The sequence below is a fragment of the Anarrhichthys ocellatus genome, unplaced genomic scaffold (genome assembly GCF_004355925.1).
Source record: "Anarrhichthys ocellatus isolate YVR2014 unplaced genomic scaffold, GSC_Weel_1.0 scaffold1631, whole genome shotgun sequence".
Taxonomy (NCBI): Eukaryota; Metazoa; Chordata; class Actinopteri; order Perciformes; family Anarhichadidae; genus Anarrhichthys; species Anarrhichthys ocellatus.
Genome location: NW_022281605.1, coordinates 786 through 9,762, shown reverse-complemented (window position 1 = coordinate 9,762; position 8,977 = coordinate 786). Strand labels below are relative to the sequence as shown.

Below are 8,977 nucleotides of genomic sequence, written 5' to 3'. Positions count from 1 at the left end.
ATAAGAAAGAATTCCATATTAATGTGAAACATGACATAATAATTAAGTGACACAATAATACAAATAAATGCAACATTGAAACAATACCCACTTCACTTCAAGAAATACGTGTTTTGCTACATTGTTTCTTTTAATTTGTGTTTTTTTCCAATTAACTCGTGCCTCGTGACGTCAGGCACTTTCTCTGCTGCGCTCGCTCGCTGTGCCTCTCTCTCTCTCGCTCGCTCGCGCTCCCTCACTCCGCGTGAAACAAAGTGTAGTGTCCGCGAGAGCCCGTAGGAAGCGAAAAGAGAGAAACCGGAGAAAGGAGAGAATGGAGCGGCTGAATCCACAACAACAGGAGGAATAATAACCCACGAAAAAAAAGAGAGAATTAAAGAAGACTGAAGACGGAGGAGAAGAGGGAGAGAACTCGCAGGAAAGAACTTTTTCCGGGGGGAGAAAACTGTTATAGACTCAAACGCGGCCACGTTTTAAAACATGGATACACTTTTCTCCGTATTCCTGGGACTCCTGTTTCTCCTTTCGGCAGTTGGTAACGTCTCCGGCCAGATACCGACAGGTAAGGACGAACACGGGGAAAATAAGGCAGTTAATGGTGTTTCCTGTTTGGAAAGTTTGGACTATTTTTCTCGTTTTTTCTCCATCCGTGTAAGCGTATGAATCTGTTGGACAGGTGTGTTTAGGTGCAGGAGAAAAGTTAGGTTCCGTGTTGAAAATGTACCGTCGTGTCTATTTTATCGCTTTGTGGCAAAAAACAACAACAACCCTCTGATGCGAAACATTCAGGATTCGTGGAGTGAATGAGCTTCTTTTTTTTGCCACTGCTTGCTATAATGCGAAAGGTTTTTCTTGCGTGTCGTAGGTTCTTTAAAAGCTTCTGTGAGACAGTCGGCTCTTGTTTGAACTCAGCCTGTTTGACAAGTAGGTCGGTTTCTGCTTCCGCATAACGACCCAATAGTTTGGTTGTGAACTCTTATCTTCAAGGTTTCAAACTAATTAACAATATTTCTTGCAAACATGAATACAGCGTGCATTAGAAGCAGAGTGGGGCGCTTGTGTAGCGATAGTAAACACCGTTCCGTTCCGTGCCGTGCCGCCGCCTCGCGAGCGGCGCGCGAATGGAGGAAAAAAAAAGTTACGGAGATCGCCCACTAATAACTACAATATCCACAGTTACTGTCCCGGTGATGACTTATACTATGCACGCTTTTCACAGTGATCTGGTCGGTGTGGTTCTCTGTAGTCTGTGGTGTGTTTAAAGTCTTCAGAGAGGACTGTTGGCTCTTCTGTACGAGGCGATGGTCGGTTCGCATTTTGGCTCTTTTGCAAACCAAATGATCCTCTTCTGCTCCAACTTTATTCGCGCTGAATGCAATAAAACCTAATGGTTGAGGGAATATCGCCTATACGCCGATTGCCTGTTTGATCGCATGTATTTTTCTTTTTTTGCGCCGCGTTGTTTAACTTAAGGGAGAGATCAAGAGGAGTGTTTATTCCGATCTTTTATACAATCTGAACCTGTGAAGATTTATGATGTCAGATGTGATTTTTTTATGGGCTGCCAGCAATGCGGAGGGCATGAACCTAAACTCAAAAATAGTCCTAGTTAAACTACATGCAACCCTGTGCACGACCATGACATTAACACTCTTCAATAAAATTATCAGTGGATGCATGGGACCTTTTCTCTTGGACTTTAGTTTAAACAGTGACCCGCTTTGCAAAGTGTCTCTGCTCCCGTTTCGTCCGTTATGCGCTCGATCGAGAGAGAGAGAGAGAGAGAGAGAGAGAGAGAGAGAGAGAGAAAAACAAAGTCCGTATACATTTTTTTTTCTGCATCTCGCGCAGGCAAAACTCTCTCTCGTACCTGCGTCTCCGTCTGCGTGCACTGCTGTGGGTTTTATTTACGCATTCAGCAGTTTGTTCGTCTCTGAACTCCAACGCGCGCACACAAACACAGAGAGAAAGAGAGACCCACACAGCTATTAGAAAGCTCACCTCCAAAATCACACTTCAAACTATACAGGACCGTAATAACGGACACACCGCGCTCCATTGAAGCGCTGGAAATCACCAGAAATGGTATAAGAGCGTCGTTTTGTGCCCCAGCATTCGCTTAGGCTTGTTAATGTTTTGCATAGAAATTCCTCATTAATTACCACTTCATATGTGAACGTTTTATTGCCCCCCCCCTCCTCTTCTTTCCCTCCCTTGTGGCCATTTGGCCCTCTGGGTAGCAAATGTGTGGAATTTCTTTTGAGGCCTCTTTGGGGAATTTAAGTGCTGTTAATTTGCAAGTAAATACTAGCGACTTGATGCAGCCTTACAGAGGGTGGAGGTGGGCTATCGTTAGTGTGGGAAGGGGGTTGGGAAAGACAAGTTGCAGTTGGTTGTTTTGCAGAATAAAAAATAAAAAGTATACATGTCTGAATAAAAGCAAGCAACAGTGTTAATTTAAGGAAATCAGATGCAGGAAAATGATCGTTTGATTGCAATGAGAGGACCCAATTCCCAGGGGTAAAAGGGTTATTGCCATCCCATTCTCTGTTTACACTGTGAATCCTAATTGATGAGGAATTAGAAGACAATGGTGGATTCATCACATTCTCCTTGCATTTGATGCAAAGAGGGGGCAGAATGCATGCAAGATTTAACAGCCGTTTCCGCCACTGACAGCACTTTTATTTGATCACAACGGATGACGCCGATAGGGTTAATAGGCTGCTGTCAGTGTGAACTGTCACTGAGGAAAAAGTGGTGATCATTAGATCCGAAGCCAATAATGAGAGATGTGTGTTGGGGTGCAGCATCAGCAGCCGTTGCTCTCTGAAATCACTGACAAGGACGAGGAAATCAGTGGCACTGATTTAAAACCGTCCATCACATTTGAACAAAGTCACTTTGAATTTGTGTTGAGAAGGTTTTTCCTCTAAATCTGTCTCATTTCCTTCTTTATCTTCTTTCCCCATTTAGAAAGTCAAACTATAAATTAAGGCATTTATTCAAATCTGCCTCTCCCTCGTCTCTTCTTATCACGCTGTTTTGCGGCAGTTTTGTTTTGGCCTATCGCTTACACAGCCAGTGTAATAAATGTGAACGGATGTAGCCGAGTTTATGTTAATTTGACAACTTTCTAAATCTGTCTCCTCTCTGATCGAGCTGTGACACAGATTCCGGGCGTCTTTAATCTTAATGAAGTGAAATAATTGTTTTCCATTAGCGTCTCCAGACGAATTAGAAGGCTGTCGCTGCTGCTGAACACCACATCTGAGCTGGTTTAATTATAATTGTAAATTATTTTAGTATTTTGAACATTAGGACCAAGTTGGTTTGATTATAATTACTTTTTGGCTCCATTTGGAAGCTGAAAAAAAATTGTGTGTTTTCCCCCAGAAAGGCGAGAGAAAAAGAGAGTGATAGTGAAAGGAGGAGGAGGAGGAGGAGGAGGAGGAGGAGGAGGAGGAGGAGGGGGTAAAAAGAAATGCAACCATTGGTTTTTTGGCCGTGGGCATCTTCTCCACTCAAGAGACTGTGAAAATGGCAGCAGGGAGGGAGTGTGTGAGTGTGTTTCTCTGTCATGCACTGTGTGTGTGTGTGTGTGTGTGTGTGTGTGTGTGTGTGTGTGTGTGTGTGTGTGTGTGTGTGTGTGTGTTTGTTTGTTGAGCACATGTGTGTTGCTGTCACTTAAAGAGAAAAGAGGGAGGCCGATGCTTTTAAGCCCTCCGGAGTACAGTAGTACAAAGAGGAGCATGTGGAATGTTTGCCTCTCGTTCACATTCATGTGAAACGGCCTTCTCATTCTACTCGTGCCATGTAACATGGCACCAAATCAAAGAACGCTTTGTTTATTCTCTCTTTTATAAGTAATGCTTCAGTCCGCTGTCTTTCACATCCATCTTAATGTCTTCTCTTCAAATCAAACGCCACTTTTGCACCAGAGCCTGTCTGTTTCTACAGATTTCAATTTAGTGATATATTTTTAAAAAAAAAAACCCCATCTCTTTGAAATTACTGGCTCATATCTTCAGTCGTTTGGGGATGAAGTCTGTGCGCACACAAGCATGCGAGTGTGTGTGTAAACGTAATTAATCTGTTGAGAGAATTCATTAGCTAATCCGTCATTAGACTGTGTGAGTGTGTGTGTGTGTGTGTGTGTATGGATGTGGATGAATGAATTTGGAGGTTTGTGTTGAAAAATGGATTAGCGACACAGCGACTGTGCAACCTTTAGCCTTTAGTTAAGGATGAGGGAGAGTGAGAACATGACATGATTGACACATGATTCAGACTCCATACACCACGCTGTGCACAAGAGGACGCTTTGGTACTCATGAGAAGAAACGTTGTGACGTTCAATGCCATTTTTGGCAAATTAAGACATCTGAATTGGTCTATCTTTATGATGATTAATGGTATATGTACATTATTAATGAAGAACCAGAGCTCTGATACATCATGGTGTGACATCGCTGCTTCATTTACCTGCCTTCATAGACCTTCAATTAATCAGTTACTTGAGCTACCCAAGATTAATCTTTGATTGTAGCCATTTTTCAAACAATATGCCAAACATTCACTTGCTCTTTGTTGCAGTGGTTTGCAGTTTTACACAACTGTAAACAGAATATCTTTAGGTTTTGAACCATATTGAAGACAAAACATGCAATTTTTCAGACGTCATCTTGGGCTTTGAGAAACTGATTGGCATTGTTTTTCACAATTTTTGAAATTTTATACATTAAACAATGACTCCAGAATATAATCAGTAGGGCGGCCCCCTCTCAGTTGATTACTCAACTAATTGGCTGTTTGTGTGATTATTTGTGGAGAAACTCAGTTTTACATTGTTAGTCGACTGAGAATTTCACTGGTTGAGGACAGCCCTAAAAATGAGCACAATCGGTAATGAAAACAATCATAAGTTGTGTACAAACTGTGAGAATATGGTAAAACGTGTCTTAAAGCCTGAAGGGGAAATCTTTGTCCAACAAAACAAAAACAAAGATTCATTTAGAAATGATATATCAGAGAAAAGTAGCAAATCATTACATTTGAGAAGCTGAAACCAGAGAATCTTTGAATTATTGCTTAGAATAAATGAGTCAAATATCAAAATATCTGCGGATTAAGTCTCTGCAGCCCGACTAATTGATTAATCAACAAATTTTGCAGCACCTTTTGATCCACATGAAGCCTGTGCTGTTTAACATGCTGTTGAACAAGGACCTCCATCTAGTTGTGCTCATGTAAAACTCCGTTATTTTTAGTCTTTCTCTCTGGTGGAGTAGATACAAGGCCCAGTGAGAAGCAGCATGACATGAAGACATAGTCTTCAGTGGAAGAAGCAGGTACTGCAACATCAACCTTTTTTACGTCTTCACTTCTTTTTCACCTCAGGCGAGCTGATAACTCAACAGTTCAACTTTTCCTCATTAGATTCTGTTGTTTCCATTCAGGCAGATTATGCACAGTTTGGAAAATTAACATTAAAACAGGTTGATGGAAATGTAGATACTGTTACGTGATTGGTGTGAATCCTCAGTCAGCGAGCAGGAAGTGCAATGCAAGAAAGTGTGAAAGTCTCATTGGAAATTAAGGGAGGCAGTGCGTCCAAAACAAATCCCCATCCCCGAAATATCACATCCCTGATGAATGATGGTATTAGTCCAGTATCATCAATCTCCGCTCTGCCCTGTTTGGCTCTGGTCACAGCTGTCGGTACAAGGGGGCCTAGAAACACCCCGCTGCCTCGCAGACACACACTCACACACACGCACACTTACACACATGGCTGGCTAATGACAGATTAAGTAATCAACACTCTCAGTTGATTAATTACATTACAGTGCATACACGCACACACACACACACACACACACACACACACACACAGTCTCTCTTTCCCACACACACACAGATGTGAGCTGCATCAGTACCAGTTGTGTAGTCTTGTGTGGTGATAATGATATTTAAAATATAGTCTTGGCTGGTGTGTGTGTGTGTGTGTGTGTGTGTGTGTGTGTGTGTGTGTGTGTGTGTGTGTGTGTGTGTGTGTGTGTGTGTGTGTGTAAGGGAGAAAGGGTTTGAGAGAAGTGGCGGCAGGTGACGACAGTCTTGGGAAAATGCTTATTTTTAGGGTCACCGTGAGGTGAAGGGTTGAGGTTAGGCATCGGGTGGCTAAAGGTTGGAGTTTGTGTTAGGGAACATGTGCAAGTCAACAGATTGTCCTCACTACTTTTTTTTGATACAGATATGTTTGCTTTTATTTTTGTATGATTTCGGAAGCTGTCGGTGCATTTGGTTGCTGCTGCTGAGCAGAATTTGTACATTAAAAATGTATTTGTTATTTATACTTTACTTTATAGTACGTCATTGGTTTTGCTCTACTTTTGAGTCTTTCTTCAACTTCGTTGTTGTCTTCACAATGATACCCCTTAACATATAACTACATCAAACTTAAGGCAATGCCATTCAGGCAAGATATTTTCCACAATATGCGTTCGCTACAAGACCTTTTATTTTCTGCAATAATCCAATGGAAATATCCCGTTGGATTTTTGACGAGGGAGCTGGTGCGATGCTACAAAAATACGTCATCCCTGCGCCGCTCTGTAACTGCCTGAATAAAAACACAATCCAAAATTGGAATTGAGATCATAAACTGTTCCGAATATATTAAGAAACGTACGTGCTTGGTGTCAGATACGGGACAGTTTTTGATACTTGTTGCTATGAACATAATTAAGCTGGTACCAAAGGGAAGTGGTAGTCCTTCAAATATATGCTGAAACTAAAAGAACACAGCTCTTTGTTTCTTCTGTATGTGTATATAAACCTGTGCATGCTTTCCCATCTAACTCTGTCTTATTATCCTCTGCTTTGCTTCGGTTGGACCCAGCTCACATGGGGCGCGCTGAGAAGGGTGAGTTACGAGTGGCCGGCCAAGAGCTGAGCTTCATCCGTCATCGTCACCATCATCGTCATCGTCATCGTCATTAGTGTTGTCATCGTAAACCCACAGTCTTCACATTAACTGTCACCTGAAGTTCTTTTCGATGTGTAGACGTCCTTTTGAAGTGATCTAATTGTTTCCTCATCCACAATCATCCCGCCTTCCACCGACCATCCCACTTAGACTTCATGCTCATAGTAATATTCTAAAAGACGGTGTACAAACACCTTTATAATCCAGTATTAAAGTGCAGTTTGCAGAGATTTTTAGACTGTAGGACCATGAACTATTTGGTTCTTGCTGGAACCATTTGATGAAATGTCAAAATGGTTTCAGTGCCTCTCAGACGTTTGTCTGCAGCTATTCGCTCCCTGGGAGTCATTTTGACCAAGTTGCTTCTAATCGATGAAACCTTTGAAGCGCTCTTGCACTGGTTTGCAGTTGTCTGTCTTTGTGAGCCTGCCGACCTGTCTGTCTGGTAATCTACGTGCCATTTGTCGGTGGGTCTCCCCTGCTGTGTTCGTCTGTCTCTGTCTGTCTTTGTATAGTCAGACAGCTGCCGGGAGGTTTGAAGTTTCCAGGTGCTGTTTGTTCAGTCGAGCCTGGTCTTTAATAAAAAGGGAGCTCTGAGTAACTTTGTTCCTGCAGCATCCGACCACACACTTCTTCTTCTAACTGTCCACTTCGGCAACGACACACCCGCTCATTCTGTCTCACACGTATCCTCTGTCTCCCCCCCCCCCCTCTCTTGTCTTTCTCACTTTCCCACAAACACTCACAGTGGACGGTTGTTAATGAGGGAGTTGTTTTTTGGTCGGTTGGTAAAATACTCCGCAGTCACTTCACACTGCAGGGTCTCACAGAGACATCACTGTGGAGCTGTGGAGTTTTGGTATCCCACAAGGCCTTGCTGTGTGACAGAATCAAAGCAAATATAATGTTGTTTACGTGTCTATTTACAAAAAAATCAAAGGCAAATAAATCCACAGTGAAGGTCACATTCTGGTTAATCCTCAAAAACGGAGAAATAAGCTTTGATTTCTTGTATGAGTGTGGGAGTCAAACACAGGATATGCTCCAAAACCCAAATGATTTAATACAAAAATAATAGAGACCTAATGAAAGCCCAGCGAGGCAGAAATGCTGTCGGTTCATATTAAGCAGGACAGGTTCTTGAAAAGGGGATTTGGCAGGTTCTACATCTGCTCTCACTAATCTCACTAGATCACACTCGACTGAGAGTTCTTACCTGATAGTTTGTAGATGAGGTAGAAATTAATAAAGCTGTAGTTTTTTAAAGAATAGGTGTCATTTGAAGTTGATTTGGTTTATTAGCTGTGTATTTGCTACATATCTCCATTCATTCAAAATCTAATTTAAAGCAAGTTCTGTCATTTTATTTTCCTATTGTGAATAACTCACAACTCCAAAGACTTAACATCCTCCACATCCAGTCAAGTTTTCAATTTCCCATCTGCAGTAAATCTCCAGTTTTCCTATTCTAACTGAACTGTGTCCCACATGTTCGGCAACTGTTTGATGATGCTATGGTCGGGACATTCTTGTGACTCAGTTGGTTAAAGTGTAACCAGGCGTCCTCGCTTGAATCTGTTTCATACCCTCTCTTGTCTTCCTCGTCTATGAACTACACAACACGTGACAAGATGCCCCAAAATAATCTTCGTGGAGTATTTCAATGGGAAGTATGACTTTTTAGGGGCATGTGCCTTTAAAGTGTCCTTGCTGTGGCTATTTTTGTCACCCTCAAAGCTCCTAAAGAGACACTTTAGACAAATTAAGATAAGAATACTCCTCTAAAGTGGCAGGAAACATCAGAATGTGTTCAAGAAGACGCTCTTTGTTTTATTTTGCTTTAGTTTAGGCAGCATTTTCTTTGTCTCTACGTTGATTAAATGTGACAACAAAGCCGTGTGTGTGTGTGTGTGTGTGTGTGTGTGTGTGTGTGTGTGTGTGTGGGAATGAGCCTCTTCATGTTAACCTTCAGGTGGACTGGCTTTATAG

The 8,977-nt window shown here is 42.0% G+C and overlaps 1 long non-coding RNA gene across 1 annotated transcript; it reads left to right on the top strand.

Moving 5' to 3' along the window:
• Window positions 1–244: 244 nt before the first annotated feature.
• On the top strand, window positions 245–8,733 carry LOC116377748 (uncharacterized). Its single transcript, XR_004212237.1, has 2 exons — window positions 245–562; window positions 6,902–8,733. It is a non-coding gene; the product is annotated as an uncharacterized LOC116377748 (long non-coding RNA).
• The last annotated feature ends 244 nt before the right edge of the window (window positions 8,734–8,977 follow it).